The sequence below is a fragment of the Mesocricetus auratus genome, unplaced genomic scaffold, assembly GCF_017639785.1.
Source record: "Mesocricetus auratus isolate SY011 unplaced genomic scaffold, BCM_Maur_2.0 Super-Scaffold_100022, whole genome shotgun sequence".
Taxonomy (NCBI): domain Eukaryota; kingdom Metazoa; phylum Chordata; class Mammalia; order Rodentia; family Cricetidae; genus Mesocricetus; species Mesocricetus auratus.
In genome coordinates this window covers 30,096,444-30,110,904 of record NW_024429203.1, presented here as the reverse complement: position 1 = coordinate 30,110,904, position 14,461 = coordinate 30,096,444, and the positions used below count along the sequence as shown (strand labels likewise).

At 40.9% G+C, this 14,461-nt stretch overlaps 2 long non-coding RNA genes across 3 annotated transcripts in view; one reads left to right on the top strand and one right to left on the bottom strand.

The window, feature by feature from the left end:
* The window catches only part of LOC121133530, a 301,793-nt gene that overhangs the window by 240,727 nt on the left and 46,605 nt on the right, over positions 1 to 14,461 (bottom strand). Inside the window, exon 3 of one of the 2 annotated variants that reach the window (XR_005870398.1) lies at positions 8,383 to 8,433. The exons of the other annotated variant lie outside the window; for it this stretch is intronic. This is a non-coding gene — a long non-coding RNA (uncharacterized LOC121133530). The remainder of the gene's footprint in view (positions 1 to 8,382; positions 8,434 to 14,461) is intronic. 2 annotated transcript variants of the gene reach the window in all.
* LOC121133532 overlaps positions 1 to 14,461 on the top strand; it is a 60,212-nt gene that overhangs the window by 6,542 nt on the left and 39,209 nt on the right. The window lies entirely within an intron of this gene.

Below are 14,461 nucleotides of genomic sequence, written 5' to 3'. Positions count from 1 at the left end.
GGCATAATAACTTACTGAACGTCTCCCCCATCAGGCAATCCTCTGTGAGGAATTGGGTTATATTTATTTGCTGGTGATTAAACAGCTCCAGAATCCAGTACTACAGTCTTGGTGTTTATTCAGCCAAGCATCCACACAATGAGAACCTCTGTGACTTCTCTAGCTCTGCTGCTGAACACATTGTTGCCTGGTTTCCTGAATACCAGATACTTCTGGACCAGTCTTCCTAAAATTGAATGCCAGCCAATGACATCTCACTCCTTGACTTGGTACTGATTTCATGGCTGTGTTTGCTTGTGAGTCATAAGCTTAGGATTTAGGTCTATGAGCCAGTAGGCCTGGAAACACTAAAGATGACAGAATACAAAAAGGTGCTAACTACAGTGTCTGTCACTGTGAGAAGCATCGCAGAACCCTGGAGTTCCAGAACTAGGACATCCTTCCTTGTCAGAGAGCTAGCAGATTCTTCTAGGCTACAGGCCCTGGAATGGTTGGAACCATTCTTCATAACATGGAGATCAGGAAATGTATCAGATGTTTGTGCTCATTAGTCAAACACCATGCACTAAAATGTGGTAGACTTGACATCAATCCAGGACAGTACAAGAAGTATGGCTATGAATATGAAGCACATAAGTCCATGTCCCTATGTCAGCTACTTCTGTTATACTCACAAAGGGGTCCCCTGTGACCAATGGCAGATAAGAAAATAACACTGGGATAGATCTGCTGCTTTTACCCTACCACCATGTGCCCAGTGAGCTTATATTATTGGTACTGGTCCAGATGAACTACTGCTGACCACAGCTGTACTTGGGCATGGCCTGTATAGGTTGTGTCAAAGGGAAATCCTGTTCTTGGGTAGAACTGAAAGCCATACATGTGGGCATTTACTTGACATGGAACATGAAGTAGTCTGAGATATGGAGCAACATGGCAAATGGCTTCTTTGGCTGACTAGAATCTTCAAGAGGACTGACTGAAAGATAGGAAGCAAGGAACTTGGAGGGGAGTAGTATGTCCATGGGTCACTGGGAAGGAGCACTAAGCATGCAGATTTTGTTACTTCATGTAATGCCATCTTTTAAGAGATACCCAATGAGGAAGTAAAGAAGACAACCTGCCTGGATGTTAGACAGTCTTTCTCTCCTCAGTCATCCCAGTGCTTTACAATGCATTCTATAAGTTATTCCCAATAGCACAGAATTCCTTTAACTAAGGCTGATCCAGCTATGACCATAGGTGAGTATCCAAATTGACAGAAGCATAAGCTTCTGATAATCACACAATTATCACCCATGAGGAAACCAGGTAGCCACAGGGTGCAGGTAGTCCCTCACCCTGATAGAAAGGATAAACCTGCTCAAGATATGAGTCTATACCTCCTGCTTCAGTACCTCTGCCAGAGCTCCTCCTGGGGGATTCCTGAATCATCAACACAAGATCTTGTACAGCATTTCTTCACACTTGTGACAGTAGACACATGGCCATAGGAGATGAGCTTCACCATGATATTCATCACCTGGATTCAGCTTGTCTGGAATTATGATGGCCTACCAAAGGCTTGTTTAAACAGTGGTCCTAAGATGGTTCCCTGCCATATTTGGGAGATATTCCCAAAGACAAGGTAAACACATTTAACTATCAGTTAGCATACAGTGCTGGATATTCACTAGCTAGAATGATCTTGTTACAAGACAAAGGGATGAATATAAAATTGGCCATTCAAAGCAGCATCTCATAGATCCATCTATGGATTTCTCTGCTTTCTATCTTCACACATCTGTACGTTTCCAGAGCAGATGTCTGGATCATTGGAGTTAGAGTGAGAAGAGACTTCTACTAGGTAAGGTTTAAGGACCCCAAGTTATGACTGTCTATGGGTTCCTCATGCCAGGGGCCCAATAAACAAAAAAAAGATTATAGAGGTAATATTCAATTGTAACTACTGTGAGGGCATACAGTTTTGTCATGCATTGTAGGAGAAAACTTGGAAGGTTCGTTATGGTGAATAAAAATCAAATTCTATGCCAGTCAATAATGGTAAATAAACAAAAAAAGCATCCAAACCTCAAAGTGGCTAGGTAACTGGAAATGTCACACTTTAGGATGAAGGTTTAGGATGTCATTTCTGCAAGCAAATTGCACACAACTGAGCTGCTGGGTGGTAGTGTGGATTGTGATTGGAGCAGACATTCTGATAATAATAGCCTTGGAACCTTCTGGAGTGGTGGGGTTTGTATCTTGTTCAACGAACTCACAAGATTGTAGAGACTAGAAATGGTTTTCAATGGATTTGGCTTACTACAAAGTCTAAGAGATCCAAAGGGGGACCTTATAACATATGGGGTGCTATTTGTTGCCTTTCTTTAAAGGTCTTAACCTGTTCTCGACTTTGTGTTTGTTTCAGTAGCACTTGGGCTTCTACTCACTTTGTATTGACAAAAATTCTCAGATATGTATGCTGGCCATCACTGAAAGATTGTTAAAAGAATACTATTGGTTAAATACCCGTGTGACCCCAAAACAGGGAAGAATCACCACCCAAGAGGCAGCCCTAAACAAATGGAGAGAAGTAAATAAGGGGTAAAATGCTCTCTTCTCTTTGTCTTTCAAGTTGACTACTTCAGGCACGTGGCATACAGTCCTAAGAAGACCCAAGAGGGATCAGTCTCTACAGTGATAAGTGATGTTCTAAAATTTCCTTCCATTTGCATTACCTAGTATGTTGTTGATGCTCAGCAAATATTTACTCAATGAACAAGTGATTCATTATCTAAATACAAACCACATTATAATAGATATATGGAGATATCTACATTCTCATGTTAGTACAAATGCTTAGTGTATTACTAAAATTCATCAAAACCTTTCCTACATAAAGAAATATATATGTATAAATATAAATATACACATGTATATATACACATATACATGCATGTGTATTCATGAGAAAATAGTTGTGTTTTCCTCTCATAATATACAGAACACAGATCACAGAGTTTTTGTGTTTGCTTGCTTGTTACTTATTTTGGGGGGCAGGAGATTGTTAAAAATTGAACCCAGAGCCTCATAAGTGTACTTTATCTCCAGTTGTGGAGTGAAAGTTCTCCTTTATAGAAAGCACTCTCCATCTTCAACCCTCTCCTGATGCCTCCTGCCCTCTCACTGAGATTACTCAATTTCCGAATAAAGCTCAAGGCTGCAGTAGAAGAACAAACAAAAGGCACAATTTCTTCTATTTCTGTGTAGAAATGAGAATCATAGCTGTCTAGAGCCAACCAGGACCTCAGAGTTGATCTATTCTACTTATATTGATAGATGAGGGAACCGATATTTGGGAAAGTTAAATGTCATTCTAAAGATCACCTGAAATAGATGTATCTGTACAACTCAAGTTGCACTCGAGGGGTCCCTGTGATATTACCAATTCCTTCATGATGGCCTAATATCCAATATGTTCTTATTGGAATGGATAGTTTGGAGAGCTGGACTTAGTCCTTTGCCTACTAAGACACCAAGTTTGCACACAAAATACACAGGAAAATCATGTTGGCTGTGATCCTCTTTATGAGCCTTCCTGTTTGCTTACACACCTCACACCTTCATTTACACTGTAAACAGGAAGTGACTAACCAAGAGGAAATGATGAGGAACACAACTGACATCCTTTCTTTTGCCTCACACATTTCAAATGCTAAAGCAGTAAAGATGTGCTTCTCTCTCTGTGGCCCAAGATAAGCACTGAAATTCAAACAGACTAGAAAATCTATTTAATTTAGAGGCTGAACTATCTCAGCCTATTTAATTTAGAGGCTGAACTGCCTCAACCTATAACTTTTAAAAATCAAAGAACTATGAAGGATAATAAAATGAGAAAAAATACAATTTAGAACTAAAATATACTTTAAAAAATACTGATTCAGAAAAAGGAAGAGCTTGTAATGTGCCAATACCATTTCTGAGGCTATCTGCAAGCATGTAACATGAGAAAAAGCTTCCATTTATCAATATTCATTAAGAGCCTACTATGTAATGAGGACTGTGCTCGTTCCTAAGGGGACTCTGAACTTCTACAGTGATGTCTTCCCTACTGAGGTCTCATTGCAGCTAAATGACCTATCTTTCTCTATTCCTCAAATCAATTCTTTCTCTCATTCCTGCCACATTCTATTTAATCCTCAATCATTTCTCTCCTGAGTTTTTGTTTGCTTTGTTGGTTGGGTTTAGGGGTGGTAGTCTTTGGTTGTGAGATGGCCTCATGGAGTTTCTATATAGCCAAAGATGACCCTGTACTTCTGATCTCCCTGCCTCTACCTATAGTGTTCTGGGATTATAGTCTTGACTCAGAGCCTTGTTTGTGCTAAGTGGGCACTCAGCCAACTAAACCACATCCTCAGGCCAGTGAGTTTTTGTTTTTAATCATTATGTTAAGCATCCCTTCCCTGGTTTAAATCTATAAATGTAGTGTGCTCTTTGTCTAGTCTGGACCATCCTATTTTCTCCCCAAACCCTTTTTCCTTCTCTTTTTTGGCTCCCTGCCCAACTGCCCTCCAACTGTGGCTGCTTTTCTTTTTAACTCAATTGCCCTCTTGTCAGATTCCATCCACCTCTCCTCTACTCCACGGTCTCAAGAGTTTAAGCTAAAGTACTCCTATGAGATTTGACTCCCTTTTCCTACTCCTGACTCCAAGAGTTTTCTTTCGTGTTACCAAAGTTTGTAATTAAATTACTGTGTCTTGCAGCTGCTTTCCAGTGGTCTCAGATTCTTTCTTCCACTCAGCCAGAAGAATTGCTCACCATGTGCATCCAGGAAAGCTACCTGGCCTTCCCCTGCCAAGTTGTAATTGACCTGAGACAGAGACCACCAATTAAAACCAGACAGCTTCAGGGTCAGGATCAAGTGGTAGGTGTTCCAAAGAAGTACTCCAAGTCAGTACTTGAAGGCCCCTTTCACTCTTTGTTGTGTCATCTGGGTTTTCCAGGCCACATTGCCCTGGCATAAAATGGGATTATAGTATGAAAACAAAATTCCTAGGATTTTCCCACATTTGATTTTTAAGAAAGCCAAGGCCCTGACATTCCTTTCAGATACCTGTGGAAGGCCCAACCTCATTCTCAGGCTGGCACATATCAGCCCTTACCTTCCTTCCACTTTGATCTTCCATTCTAGAGCACATACCTGATGACTTTTGTCGCCACCAGTGACACAGGAGCAACTGTGTTGATGGCCCCCACCTGCCCTACCCACCACGCCTCTACCAAGGTTGACAGATGTCTAGGACTGACTGCTCTCCTCATACTCTGTTCTGCTCTCCTCATACTCTGTTCTGACCACAGGGGATGCTACTCCTGATGTCAGAAGAGAAACTGGTTCTCATCAATGCCCTCACTGCATCTGTGGCCAGTCTCCACCTCAAAACACATGCACTCCACTTCAGGGACACTAATGTTACTACTGAGAGTACTATCTCCCAATTCTGCTGTCACCTGAACTCTCTGAGACCCATGAAAATCATATGAAATCCATTTTCTGTCTTTTGTATTTTTATTCACCATATAATGGGGCTTTATAAGCTTAGGACTCAGGTATAACTCTGGGGTTGCTGAATCATTTGACAATTGAGTAGTCAACACCAGTCTGTCTTTCTACCCTCACCTATAATGTGCCACACCTAAGTCTTCACTCATCTTTCCATCCTTATACTGAGCTTTTCTCTTGTGTGAACTAGACCACTGTGGGTTTGTACTAACTAGTTTCACATCAATCTGATACAAGCTAGAGTTGTTTGGGAAGAGGAAACTTCAGTTAGGAAAATGGCTCTACTAGACTGGTCTGTAGGCAAGCCTGAGGTACATATTCTTGATTAATGATCAATATGGGAGGGCTCCCCTCCCAATGGTGGTGCCATCCTTAGGCTGGGGTCCTGGGTGCTACAAGAAACCAGGCTGAGCAAGCCGTGAGTGAGCAAGCCAGTAGGCAGCACTGCTCCAATGGCCTCTGCCTCAGCTTCTGTCTCAGGGTTCCTACCCTATTTGAGTTCCCACCCTGACTTCCCTCAATGATAAACTACAATGTGGAACTGTAAGCTGAAATAAACCCATCCTGTCCCTCTCCAAGTTGCTTTTGGTGACGATATTTTATAACAATAGAAATCCAAACTAAGACAGGGTTTAACCTGCCAGTCCTCCCAGCATGAAACACAGAAAGCCCAGAAAACAGAACAAGAATACATCTAAGGGGAAAGAAACAAAGAAAGCGTCAGCCATCCATCTAGTATAAGAGAGGACCTTATAGATGCATGTGGCTGAACACACTGACTCTCAACTAGTGAACTGCCCCCAGAAGAAAGAACAATGAAGCAGTCATTAATAAGAATCCAGCTTGTCTGTCCATTTGTGTCCTCTCAAAGAAAACCCTGACCCTTCACTATAGCTCCCAGTGACTGGAACTATTGCATAATTTCTTACTATTCACCCTCATGGCTATGAACAGCCAATGTTTTACCAATTCAAAGTTCTTGACATTGGAAACCTTTAAAACTATTGAGTTTCAGGAGGCACATATTCACATTGTTCACAGGCTTCCTGCATTGAGCCTACATCCTCAGGTATAGACATCTTCAAAAGGGACATGGGTCATATAGTATTTAAATCTTTTAAGCACACGGAGTTCTTCTAAGATACCTACTCACTGTGCTTATTCAAATACTATAACTCCTCTACCTTAAAAACACCAATTAGTTTTCCCTAATCATTTTCCCACAAGCTGCATTTCTGTCAAGGAGCCCTATTCATTGTAAACTGTCTCCATTTGTACAAGTGGTCAAGCTCTGCTAAAGGAGATATGCTTCTCTTTGCCTTATTACTTTTGGCTTTGGACTTTGCACACTTAGATGATACACTTCCTAAAATACTCTTTTCCCCAGAGTGTAACACTGTTAATGTGAACCATGGATATCCCAGAAGCCAGGGATGTCTTATCAGAGATGGTAGTTCTTACTACTTGTTGTGTGACTATGGATATGATTTGATTCTGTGAGATCAAACTCAGAGCAGACTGCCATATCCACCTACATTACACACATTTGATTATACCTTTCATGTGCCACTGGCTCTCAACACTTCCACACTTAACCTCTTTCTTGAGAAAATTCCTGCAGCTATTCACCATAAAACTGTGTAACTGACCTGAGCTTCACTAACTTAGCTACAGCTTTCTCTCTATCTCAGTTGTTGACTACTCTGGAAACTGATGGGGGAAGTCCTATGTATGTGTTTCTTACTGGTTGATAAATAAAGCACTGTTGGCCAATAGGAAGCAAGATAGGTGGGACTAGGAGTCAAGGAGGAGTCTGGAAAATGTAGTCTAGAGTAGAGAGTCACCACGTGATTCTGGGAGGATAGGACACATCAGGATGGCATCCTCAGAAAGATAAGGCCTTATAAAGCTATATATTAGTAATTGTAGCTTCATAATTAAGTCAGAGCTAGCCATTAAGAAATCATAGCAAACGGCCAACAGCTTCATAATTAATGTAGTGTCCTGTGTGTTCATTTGGGATTGACACAGCTCAGAGACCAGACTGGCAGAAAGAATGCACATTATAGTACACTTTTAAATCTAGAAGGTGAATGGAAAGGGCATACCCAAAACTGGGACACAAGAATCTTACATATCTTTTATAAAGTTATATATACATGTGTACATAGATACATACAGATAATATATAAATATACATATGTATATACACATTAGTGTATATATATACATATATATATATATATATAATGTGTGTGATAATTTGAATGTAACTCATAAGGAGTGGCATTATTAGGAGGTTTTGTTGGAGTGGATATGGCCTTGTTGGAGGAACTGTGTCACTGTAAGGGTGGGTTTGGAGTTTTCCAGTGCTCAGGATACCACTCAGTGTATCAGCTGATTTCTAGTTGCCTGAAATATGTAGGACTCTCAGCGACTCCTCAGCACTATCTCTGCCTGCATGCCACCACACTACCCACTGTGATGATAATGGACTAAACTTCTAAAACCCTAAGAAAGCTCCCTTCAATTAAATGTTTTCATTTATAAGAGTTGCCATAGTCATGGTATCTCTTCACAGCAACAGAAAAACCCTAATACAGAAGTTGGTACCAGGAGGTGGGGTATTGCTATGACATGTCTGACATTTTTTCATTTGGAGGAATTTGGACTTTGGTGCTTTGGGTCTGGAAAGTAATGGAATGCTTTAAGCTCTGGTTAATGGGACATACTAGTAGGAACATGGAAGATAGTGGTACTAAGAATTATTTGAACTGTAGGTGACTCACTCTGTGGGTTCAGAGAAGAATTTTAGTATGTTACCTAGATATTGTACTTACGATATTTTGGTGAAAAAGAGGCTGCCTTTTTCCCTTGTCCAAAGGGTCTGCCTGAGGATAAAGTGAAGAGTTTTGGATTAATTCCATTGGCAGAGAAAAATCTTAAAACAGCCTAGTATAGACTCTGTCATGTGGTTACTAGTGTTCCTGTTTATAAAGATTTATAATGAAAAGGACCAAGCTGAGCAGAGTAAATTTTGAGGAGAAAAAGAGCAGCGGGAAGTGGGATGGAGCTAAGTCCTATGTTTAAGGAGATAAATGGATAAAGAAATGAAATATAGGAAGTAGTGACCTCAGAGCAAGATCCCATCCAGCTAAGTTTATAACTTGTAGAAAAGAATTAAAGAAAAGCTTGAAGCCAAATGTGGTAAGGCTCAATGTTAATCCCAGCATTGGAAAGGCAGAGTCTGGCAGATCTCAGAGTTTGAGGACAGCCTGGTCTAAAGAGCAAGTTTCAGGACAGCCAAGCTTAGGCAGTAAAAGACAGAAAGCTGGTGAATATGGAATTGAATGATGGGGCAATGTTACATCCCCAGCAAGCAACAGAATTTGGTAGCTTCAGCCACATGGTTCTGGGTTTAGAGTTAGGTATAGAAGAAAGGAGTTACAGAATAAAGTCACTGAGACCAGGCAACAGTGTCCCCGAATGGAGGGCTAGTAAAGAGGCTGTTGTGTGAATCTGTGAAGTTAAAGCCTAGATTGCCTTGGAGAACCCAAGATGTTAGAGATGCCAGAGTCCTGGGGTACCTGCCAAGAAGAGCTGCTAATAGGGAGTGGGAGCAGCCCAAGAGAAAGAAGTGTGTTGAAATCAGCAAAGCTTCATAGCAATGGAGATCTGAAGAGCACTTAGACATGGAGATGCAGAGTTTGGAGTTTGCCCAGCTGGTTCTTGATCTTGTTTTGATCTAGTATTTCCTTGCCATTCTCCCTCCCCTGCATTTTGGAATTATAATGTATATCTTGTGCTATTATATGCTAGAAGTATGTGATCTGCTTTTGAATCTTACAGGTGATTACAGTTAAGAGAGTGTGTGAATCTCAAAAGAGACTTTGAACTTCTGACTTTAAAACATTGTTGAGACTGATAGGCTATGGGGATTTTTGAAGTTGGACTAAATGCATTTTGCTGTATGATACTGTTACAAGCTTATGGGGGCCAGGGAATGGAATGTGATGGTTTGAATATAATTGGCCCCAATAAGCACATAGAGAATGGCACTATTAGGAGGCACGGCTTTGTTGGAGTGGGTGTGGCCTTGTTGGAAGAACTATGTCATTGTGGGGGCGGGCTTTGATGTTTCCTATGCTCAGGATACTACCCGTTATTTCAGTCATCTTCCTGTCACCTGCAAGATATAGGACCTCTGCGACTACTTCAGCACCATATCTGCCTGTATACCACCATGCTCTCTGCCATGCTAATGAACTTAACCTCTGAAACTGTAGATGAGCTCCCTCAATTAATTGTTTTCATTTGCAAGAGTTGCCGTACTCATGGTGTCTTTTCACATCAATAGAAACACTAAGACACATGGCAAATGCAATCTCCCTAACAAAATATGTTTAAGTATACTCTGTATGATATTCTATGTGTAAGGACACGAAAGGTTTATTTTTCAACCCTTTAATCTTGTGTCTGAGCTTGCAGATCACTTCCCAGTGCACCAGCTCCCTTTCTTCTAAAGTCAGAATGCCACTGTCCTGTCGTCTCATGGGAGTTGGCATCACATGAGACATTCATAGAGGCCTTGTGGAAACACATTAAGGTCCATGAACCTGTAACACATTTAACACTATTATCATTAACAGGTGAGAAACAGCTCCAGAAATAAAAGTCATTTTCTCACGAAATGATTACTCTTTGCTCTCATTATTGGCCCTCTGATAAACATAAGAGATAGCTCCAGTGTGGTGAAGTTCAAAGACACTTGGGAAGCATCCTGAAGTCTTTGTCACCTGCTCACTGTTATTCCCCACGCACCCACTCTGGCAAGTTTATTGTTGTTGCCTTTGTTCAACTCAAGTTTAGGCATTCATATTGGTGAAGCTGTGTGGGCAGAGCTGCTGACATTACTAGGAGAAAGGTAGAAATTTTGTAATTATCTCAAAAAATTTTTTAAAATAATTTTTAAAGGAGATGAATGCTGTGAATGCATAAACTCATTAGTTATATCACAGGGGCTCTTTCAAGTAACTGGTCCATTTGGATTAAGTTATGTAAACATAAATTGCTATATAGGAGGGCTCCTTAAGCTGTTTCCACATATTTTGTCTAAGAAAATTTTCATGACCCTAAGTATACATATATAAAATAAGTATAAAAGGCAAATAATCTACTTATTATAAATCAGTACACATATAATTCTATCACCTAGTTTTAAAAGATTTATTTTAATTTTAACTCATATGTATGTGTGTCTGAGTATGTGTATGAGTGCCCACAAAGGCCAGGAGATGACATCAGATTTCCTGGAGCTGGAGTTATTGGGCAGTTGTGAGATCCCTGGTGTTCTTAACTGCTGAGTCATCTCTGCAACTATAATTTTAGCATTTATTAAAGAAAAAAGAATGTATAGTCATGAGATAGATGTTTTTAGCTGTATTTTCATAAAGACTTAGCTGAAGACTCGACTACTGAACGCAACAAAACATCTTCAACATTTCTGAGTTAATTGATATTTTAATTTTATTTCTGATGATGATGCTTCACATAAATGTATAGTACAGATGACAGAAGATCTGTAAGGATACTTGTAGTTCAGGTTGGTCCCTTGTCACAGACTCCCAAGTGCTGAGATTACACATACATGCCACCATGGCTGGCTTGAAACATTTTTTTAAGTGTAAGCAAAAACATTAAAGTCACACCTTTTTTGCCACTTTCAGGCATCTTCAATTCACTGACATCCACAAGAAGGCTTGTGACTTCCAAGTCAATATCACATATTTCCATGTTCATATCTAGGTTATCTCATTCTCCCGGTTCTGTCTCCACCTACCCCAGCCAGCAGACAGCTGAAAGGGTGAAAAACAGCTGTTTTTCTCTCCTTACCTTTCTCCCTGTGCTTCCCCACCAGGTTATCTCTGACATGCAAAGTTAAAGGTCAGAGGTAGATTCAGCAGGAGGAAAAGAGAAAGTACCAGAAACACCCTCTTGAATATACATGCATGACCGAGGAAGTTACCCTGGGGCATGGTAGCTTCCCTGCTAACTATTTTCCCACTGGGTACTTTGTGGCAGGATCTTAGATTCCAACTGCCCTGGCAAGAAAATAGGCTGGCAGTACATGAGCCATTGATGCATCTCAGCCAGTTCCGTCCTGGGGACATCTACTTGTTTTCCTATTGGGATTTTGTGGCTCTTTAAATCAGTGGTATCAAAAATGTCAAGTTCCGTACTGTCCGTAGTGAGAATAAACCAGCTCCCACTTCCTCCTGACTCAGCCTCCTCAACTTATCTAGCAACAGCATGCACTTCAGCCCTGTGTCATCCCTGCTCTTCCAGCACAGCTCAAGGTGCCTGAATCTTCTTTTGATGCCCTCTGATTCTCTTGGATACAGAAGAGGCAGAAGTGTAAGTGGGAATGTAAAGTAGGGAGTCACGGCTCTCTAGCAACTACAAACACAGACAACCATTGCCTCTTACTGGATCCCTCTAAACCGGCAACGGCCTGAGAGTACCAAACACAGGCTACACAACCAACTTTGAACACCTAAACACCCTCTACTGGAATCTTTGCACCCAGGAGAGCCCATCTTAGCACACTGTTACAAAACCATCATTATTATTAAACAGTGGAAGAAATAAGCACAGAAGGTGAGGGGTCTTTCCCTTAACGAATCCCCATTTTCTAGAAGCACACATTACACACATGTGTGGTGTTCTAGGGTCTCCTGGCCATAACCTAAGGCATTTGTGTTCTGGGAATACCAGGAAGTCCTGCCAGGAAGCAAAAACGGGAAATCACTCACAGACAAGACAGCCTGCTCATTTGGGCTTTCCTCAAGTGAAGCCTCGTGCTGTCAATGATTGGCTAGCACTGTGAATTTACAAACTGCTTCTTCTTCCCATTCCATATTCATTGTGTCCCCTCATGAACCTGTGCTATTATCTGTCCTCAGATTAGTCTACGGAAACCCAGAAGAGTTAAGTTCTGGTTCTGAGTTATACAGCTGGTTCATAGCACAGAAGAGCTTGAACTCCTGCCCTCTCTCCAGGACACCACACTCGAGTCTATCTGCACACGAGCCCACACAGTCTCAGTTTCCTTTTACCAAGAGTTGGGATGGCAATATTTCAAAAACAAGGGGAGGGGGCTAACTCATCCTGCTAGCCAGTCTCACAGTTCAAATAAAGTTCCACTAGGTAATCACAAATATATTTGGAACTGTATATTGTGGAGTCTCTTAGATATATGGTCTCCTGGGAATGCGTTTATCATGTTTAATGTCCTTGCTCATTTCTGAGATTGTAGATAAGTCTCTGAGAAATGCTGGTCTAATAAGGAAGAAGCACCAAGCACAGGCATCCAGATAGAGTGTGGCTCCAAGGCAGGTCACACAAAGGTTTTGATTGGCTTGTGATTTAGCCCATGTTGCATTTCCAAAACAAATTAAAATATTTTCTCTAGTTTATGCCCCTAACACTGTGTGGACTACTTATGGCTGTCTCCTTGTCAGATACAGCAGTTTGGAAGAAATAAGTCATCTCACATAAGAGCAGGGAAGAGACAGCAGTGTGCTAGCTGTTGTCTGTGGTCAGAGCACTTGGCTCCCACATGTGTCCCTCACAAATGGGTTTTGTCAGAAGACCCATGACAGAGTGCATGTAGCAGGCCCCGGAGTGTTGCTACCACCATGCCCAGCTTATTGGTGATCCCAACCCAGGTCAGGCAGATGACATCAAGGTATCCGTGGGACTTACTTTAACTCTATTGGCATGATTACAAATCTTGTGTTTTCTCAGAAAATAAAGCATATTTTTATATTAAATTTAATTCAAATTGTAGGAAGGAACACTATGAATACAGTAAGCTACTACTTTTTAAAAGTTTCACTGAGGGATAGAGAAATGATTCAGTGGTTAAGAGTACTTTCTGCTCTTGCAGAGGACACAGACTTGATCTGCAGTATCCACATGATGGTTTACAACCATCCTTAACTCTAGTTCCAAGGGATCTAATGCCCTCTTACCACCTCCATAGGACACAAAGCCTATCTGTGGTACTCATACATACATGTAGACAAAACACTCATACATAAAATGATATAAATAAATCTAATTTTAAAAGTTTCACTACATAAAAGCCGAATCTCTGGGGGGGGGTGGTTAAGTTCACTCATGTTGCTGTTTATGGCTTAAGTTGGAGTCAACTGACATGTAGTATCAGTCAACATGAAAGCTGAGTTCAACTGCTTGGACAAACAATCAAGCCATCATGGTTAGGTAATAAGGTGAGAATCAAACTCGGGATTTTGTGGCAACTTTTGTAGACTAACTCATGATGGAGGACAACAGAAACATTGTAACCCTCTGAGTCTGCCCTACCCACCTTTATTTGGCTGATTTTATTCGGTATCCCTTTCTAAACCATAGCCATAACAGTGAGTCCTATATGTCCTTCTGGTGAATAGATTCATTTTAAAATAATTTTTACAGTGTATGAGTAATATGTGCATTTGTGTGAGTGCACATGTGTGTATGTGAGAGAGAGACAGAGACAGAGACAGAGACAGAGAGAGAGAGAGAGAGAGAGAGAGAGAGAGAGAGAGAGAGAGTATGTGTATATGCAAAAGGAAAGGCCTTCTACCCTGTAGGTTCCAGGAATAGAACTTAGGTCCTCAGACTTGGAAAACCACTGATGGATCTAAACAGGTTGTGAGGTTAATGAGGTAAGTATATTTGTTCCACAACACCTTCCCCATCATGATCTTTAGAATAAACATAGTATTGCTTATTCCTCAGAATTTATAAACATTAGAGACATTGCTGACAGGGTAACAACAGTGACCACAGAAACCATAAAGTAAATCTTTCCACAAGTTAATTATCTAGATACTTTCCAGAGTAACGAATAGC